Source organism: Argopecten irradians, chromosome 9 (genome assembly GCF_041381155.1).
Source record: "Argopecten irradians isolate NY chromosome 9, Ai_NY, whole genome shotgun sequence".
In the NCBI taxonomy this organism is placed as follows: Eukaryota; Metazoa; Mollusca; class Bivalvia; order Pectinida; family Pectinidae; genus Argopecten; species Argopecten irradians.
This window is the reverse complement of record NC_091142.1, coordinates 2,296,403-2,308,241: the sequence shown is the minus strand read 5'-3', so window position 1 is coordinate 2,308,241 and position 11,839 is coordinate 2,296,403.

The window sequence follows — 11,839 nt, the reverse complement described above, 5'->3', positions numbered from 1 at the left end:
ACTTCGTATCTAAAGATTTATATTTTCTGTCAACGTAAGTTTTTACTTTCGGGTTTTTATCGATTTTTCACAACTTGTAAAGTATTTGGACAACGTTTTCTTTACTTTGTATACGTTGTCGGACAGTTTATTGATCGTTTTTTGACGATTCTAGCACCAACGTGTTGTAACCACGTGCTCCGGTGCTCGGTCAATATGTCGAAAAATAACAAGAAATCGGACTCCGGTAAAGGGTCAAATAATTCGATTTCTGAAAGAGGGAACCCTGGTAAAGGGAGCAACATTCCCCATAACATAGATCTGGAGAGGGCGACTCCGGAAAGAGAAAAATCAGCCTCGCATGGAGCTAAGTCCCCGAGTAAAGGGACTGACAGATTACGCCATGAGGGGTCATCTTCGAAAGGCATTTCGAAGTCTGAGGTTATGAGCATGATTCAGGGAGAACTTCAGTCCTGGAAACAGGAGATGGGCAGCTTTATTAAAGAAGCTATGTCAGCTAATCGGCCCAAAACGAGTTCTCCGACTATCCGGATACTTTAGTGGTGAATGACGAGGACGATTCGTTCTCATTTTCGTGTTCTACCGTTAAACAAAAACGATCTTGGGAGAGGGAACATAGGATGTCAGATCGTACTTTGACGCCTAATTTCTCTACTTTTCTGCCCCAGAACAGTCGCTCTAATGTTAACTTTGAGTTAGACTCTCAATCTGTGGGGGCTGAGTCTGACGAGGGTCAGACTCCTGTTGATAGAGAGGGAGTGCCTCCCTCGTGGAATAAGTTAGTCTCTGATGTACAGACTATGTTAAAGGTAGGTTTCGCCCAATGAAATATAAAGACTACGAAATTGAAATTTATCCTATACATAGATATAATATTCAGATCATTTTCTATGCATACAGCGAACGATATGGGTGGTCAGTTGCCTAGCTTGACCAGGAAAATACTCCTCTAAAAATAGAGCGAAGTCAAGCTTTACGTAGAACATGACGTATTTTTTCCAAAACGAGGCCGCAGCAACAAACGGAAGCGTGCAACAAAATGTCAAATAGAAGTGACAGTCTTGCCCAGGCATGTTTAGTTAAAAAACAACAACAACAAATCGAAGTGCGAGGGACCGTTTATACATATCATATATTCTAAAACACTTCATGTTACTTACATACGCTCGCTAACTTTGTACACCAAATATACATGTAGTTAGTCTGCGGTTGTTTGTGCGCTGGCATATGTGTTGAAATTTAACTCACCACGTGCAATGCCGTTACACGAGTCCCAACAGATCCCGGCAAGTTCCGCTTGAGATGTGGCTTCTGTTTCTTCTATTGCTACATGCCATCTCTGAATTCAATTCCCTATAGATATCCTAGGGTGCTACCGAATCCATTATAATTTCCTCCACTTTGTTGCCGATTCAGATATATTTTTTTCATCTCACACACTTTCGTTCAGCCATTTTGTTTACTTTTAGTGCGTGACAATGCGCATGCGCCAAACTTCGACAACACAATCCATCGCAGCTTCATTTGCATATTATTTTGTCTGACGGACACCGTAATAAATCAAGGATTTCCTTCAATTTTGGATTCAAGACACATTTGTTCAATCTCAAACACATAAAGAAATTAAATTGAGATATTTTAATATGTTTTTTCATCTTTTCTTCCGCTTATCGAATTTCACAAAAAAATATTTATTTGGTTTGGCGAAACCTACCTTTAAATATAGAATGTAAAGAGGAACAGAAGGACTCTAGATCTTCCCTCTTGGCTGAGACCTTTGCCGGTTTACCAAATACCCCGAAGGAGTCAGGTCCAGTGTTACCAGCAGAGGGCATGCTGTTAAGTTCTTGGAATGAAAATGAAAAATCATTTCCAAAATTTGCATCCTTTAAGGCAAGACATAGGTCCCAATATCGCTGACCTGATGAAGATTTTCAGCAGTTTGGGAAGGTTTCCGAGGTGGATACGGCTGTTTCCACTTTCATTCAGTCTATGAGACATAGTCAAAAGAGTGCGAAGGGGTCCAAGGGTGATTTACCCTCTCGTGACTCACAGAAAGACAATGTTTTTGTCTCCATTGATCAATCCCTTCGTCATCAGCAGAGAGCTATCTCTCATGCTTCATATTTTCTGACAGCCCTATCTAAGGGTATAAGGGGAGAAGTACAAGGAGTCTCAGATGAGACAATGTCCCAGTTATTAGGAAGCTTAGCAGCCACCCTCTCTGATATCGGTGACTTATCCATCCGAGCTTCATCTAGATGTATTCTTGCGAGAAGAAATCTATATCTAGACGCTATGCAGATTTATGATAAGAACACTCGGCAGGAACTTACTAAAGTGTCCCCGACAGGTAAGTTGTTGTTCAACAACAAAGTTCAACAAATTACTCATCAGTCTTCGGAGCTGATCAGAGATGTTAGGGAAACAGCCCGTACTTTGGGCTCAGTTCAGAGATCAGGGAGCAATAAGAGACCTCCTGCCCCTAACAACCAGGATGAATCCCATAATAGCTCTGACAGGAAGTTCAGAAGGTTAGAGGGGGGTGTTAAGAACAAAGCACCCAGTTTTTCCCCAGCCAAACAGTTCAACTACAATCAAAAGTTTTCCCTTAACAAAGAAAGATCGTACAACAATAACCTGTCCAATAGGGGTGGATCTAGTAAAAATACAGGAAGGGGGCGGGGCCTCTCTCAGAACCCCTAGGAGTTACCCCCCCCAGTCTCAGTCAAGTTCCATTACCAGAAATTCCAGTGGGGGGTGGAGGCTTCAGTACTTTGTGAAAGCATGGGAGAAGATAACTTCAGACAAATTTGTTTTGAGGGTAGTGTCACAGGGGTACAAGATAGAATTCAATCGAGTACCTCCGCTGTCCGAGACAGTGATATTTACCAAGGTTCCATCAGACAACCTGAAAGCACAAACGTTAAAAACAGAGGTAGAAGCTCTTGTTACGAAAGGGGCAGTAATAGAACTAGGAAGGGATTTCGGTCCAGGGTTTTACAACACCCTATTTGTTGTCCCCAAGAAGAGTGGGGGTTACAGACCCATTCTAAATTTAAAACCGCTAAATCAGTTTATCAGATACCAACATTTCAAGATGGAGAATCTAAGGTCAATCATTCTAGCCCTAAACAAGGGAGATTGGGCAGCATCAATAGATCTCACAGATGCTTATCTCCACATTCCAATTTACAAAGACAGTCAAAAATTTCTAAGATTTGCCTTTCTAGGAAGGGTTTACCAATTTGTTGCCCTACCTTTCGGTATATCATCAGGTCCAAGGGTTTTTATGAAGGTAATATCAGTAGTGTTAGCACACCTGAGAGGTCAGAGACTTCACCCTCATGCATACTTAGACGATTGGCTAATTCGCGATCGTCTACAGAGATCTCTAGTCAGAGGAATTCAGAAAGTTCTTCCCAAACTCACAAATCTAGGTTTTCTTCCAAACTTGGAGAAATCACAACTTTTCCCTACTCAAGATTTCCAGTACATAGGAGCTCATTTTCGACTAGACCTGGGTCTAGTTTTTCCACCACAGGAAAGAATCTGTGCTCTTCGAAAATGTCTTGTACAGATAGAATCGATGGCGCAAGTACAGATTTTTTGGATTCTTCGGATCTTGGGCCTAATGAATTCTTGCATAGAAGTTATTCCATGGGCCAGGCTCCATATGAGACCGATACAACTGTACCTTCTGTATCATTGGAGACCCAGAACAAGGGATGTGTATTTTTCAAGCCCGGTAACAAGGATGTTAACAGATTCTTTCCTCTGGTGGAAGAACGATTTAGCAGTGTTCAAAGGCAGAGATCTGACGGACAGACCATTAGATCTAGTCCTAACTACCGATGCCTCAGGACAGGGCTGGGGGGCCCACATTCAGGATCAGAAGTTCTCAGGGCACTGGGGACACCACGAGATAGACAAAGATATCAATTGGAAAGAGCTAAAAGCTATTCACCTATCGGTTTCTCAGATGATACCTCTACTACAAGGAAAGAAAGTTCTAGTCCAGTCAGACAATTCAACAGTAGTTTCGTATATAAACAAACAAGGGGGGACTCATTCTCCGACCCTTTGTATACTAACATGGAAGATACTTCAGTTATGTATAGAACAGGGGATAGAACTCCGGGCAATTCACATCCCGGGCAGGTTGAACTTAACAGCAGATGCTCTATCCAGGAAGTCTCAGATTATTCCAACAGAATGGACCATGCAGAAACAGGTTCTCAATCAAATTTTTCATTTTTGGGGAGAACCACAGATAGATCTGTTTGCATCCAAACTCAATCATCAACTCCCGGTGTATATGTCTCCGGTACCGGACAGTCAGGCTTTGGCTGTCGACGCTCTAGCTCAGAATTGGGAAGGGATGTACGCTTATGCTTACCCCCCGATTTATCATTGGTAGTACGAGTGATAAGGAAGGTACAACAAGAGAAGATAACTCTAATTCTGATAGCACCATTCTGGGAGAGACAAGCATGGTTTCCAGATTTAATAGATCTCCTAATAGAGTATCCAATAAAGTTACCAGAGAGACTGGATTTGATCAGACAGCCTCACAACAAGAAACTGCATCCATCTCCTCAACTTCTCCAGTTGACTGCATGGAAGTTGTCATGAGACAGTATGATGCGGAAGGGTTTTCAGCAGCAGTTGCTGAGAGAGCAGTCGGGGCTAGACGATCTAGTACCTATCACACAAACAATGCAAGAGTTAGGATTTACTCGAAATTGGCTTCACAGAACGGGATCGATCCGTTTTTGGCAACTGTAAGTCAGATTGCAGAGTTCATGGAATATCTTTTTTCCGAGAAAAACCTACAAGTTAGAACTATTCAAGGGTATAGGTCGGCTATTTCGCTGATCCATCCAGGTTGGAATGGGATTAAGGTAGGAAACCATCCAAGGTTAGAGAGCCTGCTAAAAGCATATGTAAATAACAGACCAATTCAACGAAGGCTAGCACCTTCTTGGAGTCTTTCATTAGTGTTGAATTGTTTAATGAAAGCTCCGTTTGAACCTCTTGTAAATAGTCCATTGAAATTTTTGACGTTCAAGACTGTATTTTTAGTTGCTATTGCTTCAGGCAGAAGACGTAGTTGTTTACAAGCTTTTTGTCACTTACATGGATAATAGATGTCATGCTGCTTCTAGAGATACCATCTCCAGATGGATTGTCCAAACTATTGAAAGATGTTATAAAGAGGCCAAGGAAGAAGATTTTTCAATGGCAAAGGCACACGATACTCGGAGCTTGTCCACTTCCTTCGCCCTGTTTAAAGGGGTATCGATGGAGGATATCATGGAGGCTGCTTCCTGGAAGTCAGAGTCTACATTCACCAGTCACTATTTGAGAAATATGAGTCGTGAGACTGGCAGATTTGGTTGTGCCGTCCTAACGACAGAACAGAAATAAGACTGAAGGGTGGATGAAGAGGCCTAGTTGAGTGAGTAACAAATCCCACCTCCTATTACAAGCTTTGTATTCTGTAGCCTTATGTAGTTTGTTTCACCTAGCAGGTAAGTATGATGCGAAGGAGATTATATCCTTTCTCATTGTGAGAGGATTTTCTCCGAGCATCATACTTACCTGCTAGGTCTACCCGCCCACCTCCCCTCTTATTTGTTTATTTATAATGCCATTATAGACCTTCATAAAAGATTGGTATGCGTATGCGCGGAGGGACCAGTCATTGTAGTCCAAGGGGAGTAATCATTTTTTTTATTATCGGCGGGTAATTATAGCGAGAAGTGGTATAAGCCTTATGTAGTTTGTTTCACCTAGCAGGTAAGTATGATGCTCGGAGATAATCCTCTCACAATGAGAAAGGATATAATTCAGATCATTCCCTACGGTGAAGAGACAATGGGCAGCCACTTGAAAAATCATGATATACACGTGCATATCAAAAGGTATCCAATACTTTTAAATGACATACGTTTCAAATTGCTAGTTAACGTTTCTGTCATAAATTGCGTGCCCCTGTGTTTTGACTGAGGTGACCAAGATTGCATTTTACGGTCTCGGAATAACATTTAGATACTGCTTTTGCTATCGTTTGTGCGATGAAATGAGGTGAGGAGGTTTTGCCGAGTCATCTCGGTTTTCAGTGTCGACATCAAGATAAAAATTGTATTGTAAGATAGTGACCGTGTATTCTGTTTATCCTGCAACTTTTTAATTATACATACAGAAGATGGTATTCAAAACGAAAGCAAATTGCCTGTTATTTGCATTCACTATGAGTGTGTACTCCTTTTTACTACCGTGGGAAATATGTAAGCGACGTCATTTCGGTGATTGTGACGTCACTGTTTGGCGGGACTGACTGTCGTTTCATTCACTCCTACTAAAAGTGACGTCACTGGAATGTTCGGGATCAAGTTAGACTGGTTCCCGCCTCAGTTACCTCCCTTGCGTACGCTTCACTGAGGACCGGTAGCGAGTAGCCATCTTGAGTGAGAATTCCTACTCCAGAGTGCGCATCATTTCTGCGCATGATATGTCATCATGGGGACGGCTACTTCCGTTAAGAGAAATAACGTCATTAACGTCGTTCCTATGAGCACCCTAAACTCTGTTAGCACGAAATGATTTCAAAACTGAAAACCTAATTTAACTTTTGTTTATATATCGTTCAAATAAATTATTTATTCTTTACGTTACGATCCGTCGCTTCGTGCGTAAAGGGGTTTCCCACGTCTAAAAAAAGTGATGCCAGCGAACCGGATATGTAGATTGACCAATCAAAAAAATCATCATGGTTACCCGCTACCGGTCCCTAGTGAGCGGAGCGCAGCCTGGCGGAGAGTAGAGAACTAAGGGAAGGGAACCAGTCTAGGGATCAAGTCATCAGAAATTGAATCAAACAAAAGAAATCAAACGTTTATTTACTGACATAGTAATATTTTCCTATTGCGGTATCGAGTTCTGTGTCCGACCTAATGTCGATATTAGAGCTGAAAATGCATTGTTTCTTGATATCGTTCCGCTTCTTTTGTTGACTTTAAATTCGTAAAATGAACTTTACCCGCGAAGGGCGTCAGAACGCTTGTTTTCAACGGGAATAAACACCGTTGTGATAAAGACCTTCCAAGTAAGGCAAAAGTGAATATTTGCATCAGGGAAATAGGGGCACAAAAAGTCAATTTTCTCCAAAAGTAAGCAAGTTACACTACATTAATTTTGCTGGAACACTTAAAAAATCGTTCTAATTTCAGAACAATTGGAGTTATGAAGATACCTCTTACAGTATTTTTATTATTATTATTATATATAATGTAAGTTAATTATGTTAATTTTCCACATCTTGATGGCAATCTAACAATCATTTTGTAAATCTATATATATTTGCTTTCTGAGCATTTAGATATAAAATTATAGTTAAATAAACAAATGTAATCTTTCTCCCTTTAATTGGATGATAGAAACTGTTTTATAATACTGCTGTAATATAGTTATTTTTCAATAGCCTAGTCTTATATATAGGTTTTCACATAAATGCAGATGCTGAGAAATTGTATGTAAAATACTAGTAAACCAATTATTATCTTATATAGAATTATATATTTAAGCCTATTACCAAAATATGACAGAAATTAATGCCAAAATGTTTACAAAACGGGGAACATATATTTCTCACATAGCTAGCCATGTAAGATAGAGTTGTCCCATGAAAGACAGCTATGTAAGATAAATCTATCTTACATAGCTGTGACGTCACAATTGCCGAACAATCAGATGACGTCATATCAGCCAAAGTTGACGTCATTTTTCTTCTATTTCGATTGATTTGCCGGATTTATTTACCATTTCATTCGTTTAATTTGCATTTCAAACCGTTTTACCTAAGATTTCTTGTTTATATTTATTAATATAAACCAAACTTTGATGAGCTCTTTCGAATGGCGTTCTTATTTTTAAAATCGATCAATTATTTAAGAAGTTAAGATTTTGTCATAAAATGGCTGCCTCACCTTTCGTGCATCTAACTCGACAAGCAATGTGAGAAAATAACTCTTTCATATGTAAATTATGTAGGATAGAACTATTCCACCCTCGGGTAAAGAATTTTGGGTAAGAAACCTCGGCAAGCCTCGGTTCTAACCCAAAATTCTGTACCCTCGGGTGGAATAGTTCTATCCTACATATGTACATATGAAAGAGTCATATATTCTCACATAGCTAGCCATGTAAGATAGAGTTGTCCCATGAAAGACAGCTATGTAAGATAAATCTATCTTACATAGCTGTGACGTCACAATTGAAAAAACAATGAGATGACGTCATGTCAGCCAAAGTTGACGTCATTTTTCTTCTATTTCGATTGATTTGTCGGATTTATTTACCATTTCATTTGTTTAATTTGCATTTCAAACAGTTTTACCTAAGATTTCTTGTTTATATTTTAACCAAACTTTGATGAGCTCTTTCGAATGGCGTTCTTATTTTTAAAATCGATCGATTATTTAAGAAGTTAAGATTTTGTCACAAAATGGCTGCCTCACCTTTCGTGCAAGTAATTCGACAAGCAATGTGAGAAAATAACTCTTTCATATGTAAGCCTCGGTTCTGACCCAAAATTCTGTACCCTCGGGTGGAATAGTTCTATCCTACATATGTACATATGAAAGAGTCATATAATACTGCACTTTACATGTACATATAGTGTCTAGATTACACACGGGTAACAACTATGTGCTTAGTTTGATAACACTGACAGTAAAATATTATTTTCTGAATCGTTTTTGTTTGATCATCTGAAATCATAGAAGAACCTCTTAGATGTCATAATACCATTGAAACTATCAATGTCATTTTTCCTGAGGTGAATGATATCCCTTTGGTATAGATATTTCTAGTCATGAGATGTTAAACAAATCTCTGTTAAGTCTGTGTTATTTCAATGATTATCTAATTTATCCCTCAATCGGTGTAGATTCCTTAAAGCTGACAATGCAAGTTAAAATTATTAAAATGATCTTTTTTGAAATAAGTATACTCGTTGTTCAAGAATCGTTTATGAGACATTCCCCGGTTGAGGACAGCCATTTTTGTTTTACATTCCGACGACTCGCCGACCCCTATATAAAGCGCGTGAATCGACACACGTGCGCTCATTCATGTACCTATACACCTAGCATTCCACAGTATATATCACCTACAAATAGGTAAACAAAACCCTCACTTGTAAAACTATATGGGACCTTTTTTTAGCAATTAACATGTCAATTCCTCTAAGTTGTCATTCAGATGTTTCTCAAAATAAAATTTCAACGCAAGTGAATAGAAATCCAAACAATAATCCGTCCACATATCTCCACGTATGTCATCGTACCCGATGCACTCAACTGACCGTATACACGTGACTACGTACCTGACCCGAACGAGCGACAACTATCACACACACGTGTCGATGTACATGTACATGTAAAACTTCGTGTAAATTGAAGTGTTTTATTAGCTCGTATTGGACATATGTTGGGATATAGCTGACAACACATTCATCTATTACTTCAATGAAATATTGGCAGGTTAGTGCAATGTTTATTTTCAATTTGATATTGTTATTTCCAATATCGGGGCATGTGTATCTGAGACAAGACATGTTTAGAATGACACACGTGTGTCAAGTGTCCCGTGCTTTATATAGGGGGTTGGCCAGTGAAGGTTACTAAGCAGAGCAAAAGAAAAATGGCTGCCACTTCCTTAGATACCACACTGTGATAACTAGGGGATGTCTCAGAAACAATTTTGGAAAAAAATATTTCGTTAATATTTTTTTTTAAATTTCAAATGCATGTTTTTAACTTGCATTGTCAGCTTTAAATCTACTGTATGTTAAAAGATTGTTACACCATTATTTACTTTAATGAATTCTCAAAATTTGAAACAAATATAAAAAAATAAAGTCATCTTCCTTCAAAATAACTGAAAATTGAGGCAAAGCAGCATATATATAGCCGGAGTGACTGGGATACACATGTATAGTTATCCGAAAATTGATGTCGAGCTAAAAAGTGTACATTTGTTTGTAAATATACATTGTAAATGTGATATGCAATGTATCAGAAACTGACAACAGGTTTCATAACTTGAATACATCAAAACCAAAAGTCTGTCCTAAATAGGAAAACAAGAGAAAGCATATGTGCTCAAATATATCGGGGATTAATTAAAATATTAAAATGAAAAAAAATGTAAATTAACGATTAATTAAATAACACAGATTTTTTTAATATAATAATGAAAAAAAATGATTATGCAATACATATCAACATGCATCCTTATTTTGAAACATAGATTAAACATATTACTTAGATATCATAAGGTTTACATTTGGTACAGCCAAATTCACACACCATTTTCTTAATTTATAATTTCATAAAAAATATATTTTCATTTGATACAGCTAAATTCTGCTTCCCTTCTTACCTTTACACCTGGAATTAATCGACATAATTGATACAGACTATAGCCAACTTTTACACAGGTAAACTCAGGTATAGTTAATATAGCAAAAATAACATGTTTGCTGAGTATTTGGTATTGTCTTACTGTCAATCAGGTTAGGACATCCGTTAATTGAATTAGGGATAGTCTGTCCATCCTCAATCCCGCTGGTTAGACTGGGAAGTCTTGACATCGAATCCGCATCTGTATTGTTTATCCCGGGTCGATATACAATATCAAAGTCGTATGCCGCTAACGCCGCGACCCATCGTTGCGAGGGGGCATCCAGTTTCGTAGAGGTCAGCACGTATGTTAAGGGTTGTTGTCGGTTACAGCGGTGAACTGGTTACCGTAGAGATAGTCGCTGAATTTCTCAGTAACTGCCCACTTTAAAGCGAGAAACTCTAACTTATGCGCTGGATACCGCTGCTCTGATCTCGACAACCCACGGCTGGCATACGCTATTACCCTCTTAAGTCGTCCTGCTCTTGGTATAAAACGGCGCCAAGTCCAAAACCGGAAGCATCTGTATGCAGGAAAATGGTTTCCCAAAGTCTGGGTAGCCTAGGATGGGCGGCTGCGTTAAACTGCATTTCAACTTGTTGAAAGCGTCCTCTTGCTCATCCTCCGAGATCCACTTGCACGGTTCCGGCTTGTCCGTCGCCTTCCTCTTGTTGACCTTTTTAGGTTTCTTAGGTGCAGGCATCAAGATGGTCAAAGGTTTCGCAATCCTGGAGAAATTCCCTATAAACCTACGATAGTATCCTACGAAACCCAAGAACTTCCTCACGTCTTCTGGTGTTTCAGGACGGGGCCATTGGATAACGCGCTCTATTTCAGCTGGATCTGGTTCAATGCCTTATTCGGAGACTACGTGTCCCTACGTAAGTGACCTTGGGTTTAAAGAGGGAACACTTGTCGGGAGAAAGCTTGAGACCATGACTTCGCAAGCGGTCTAAAACCTGTTCCAAGCGGGATAAGTGTTTTTCGAATTCCGGTGCAAAGACAATAATGTCATCAATGTAGACGAAGCAAATCTTTGTATGAAGCCCGTGCAAACACTCTTCCATCAGCCGCTGGTATGTAGCAGGCGCGTTGGCAAGTCCAAATGGCATTCTGGTGTATTCGTAAAATCCAAGTGGCCCAACAGTAAAATGGCGGCCATCTTGATGACGTTATAACCGGAGCTTATACAATGTAAACATTGATTTTTTGGTTGGTGTTGTTTTTACTTATTGATAAGAGGTCAAATAACTTATTAGAAATATTTGTTTGATGTTGGCAAACATTTTTGCTGCGTCAAGCCAAATATGAAAACTTTAAAAATTACCATTTTTGAGCTAAAAATCCTATTTTTTCATTTTCTGCGTAG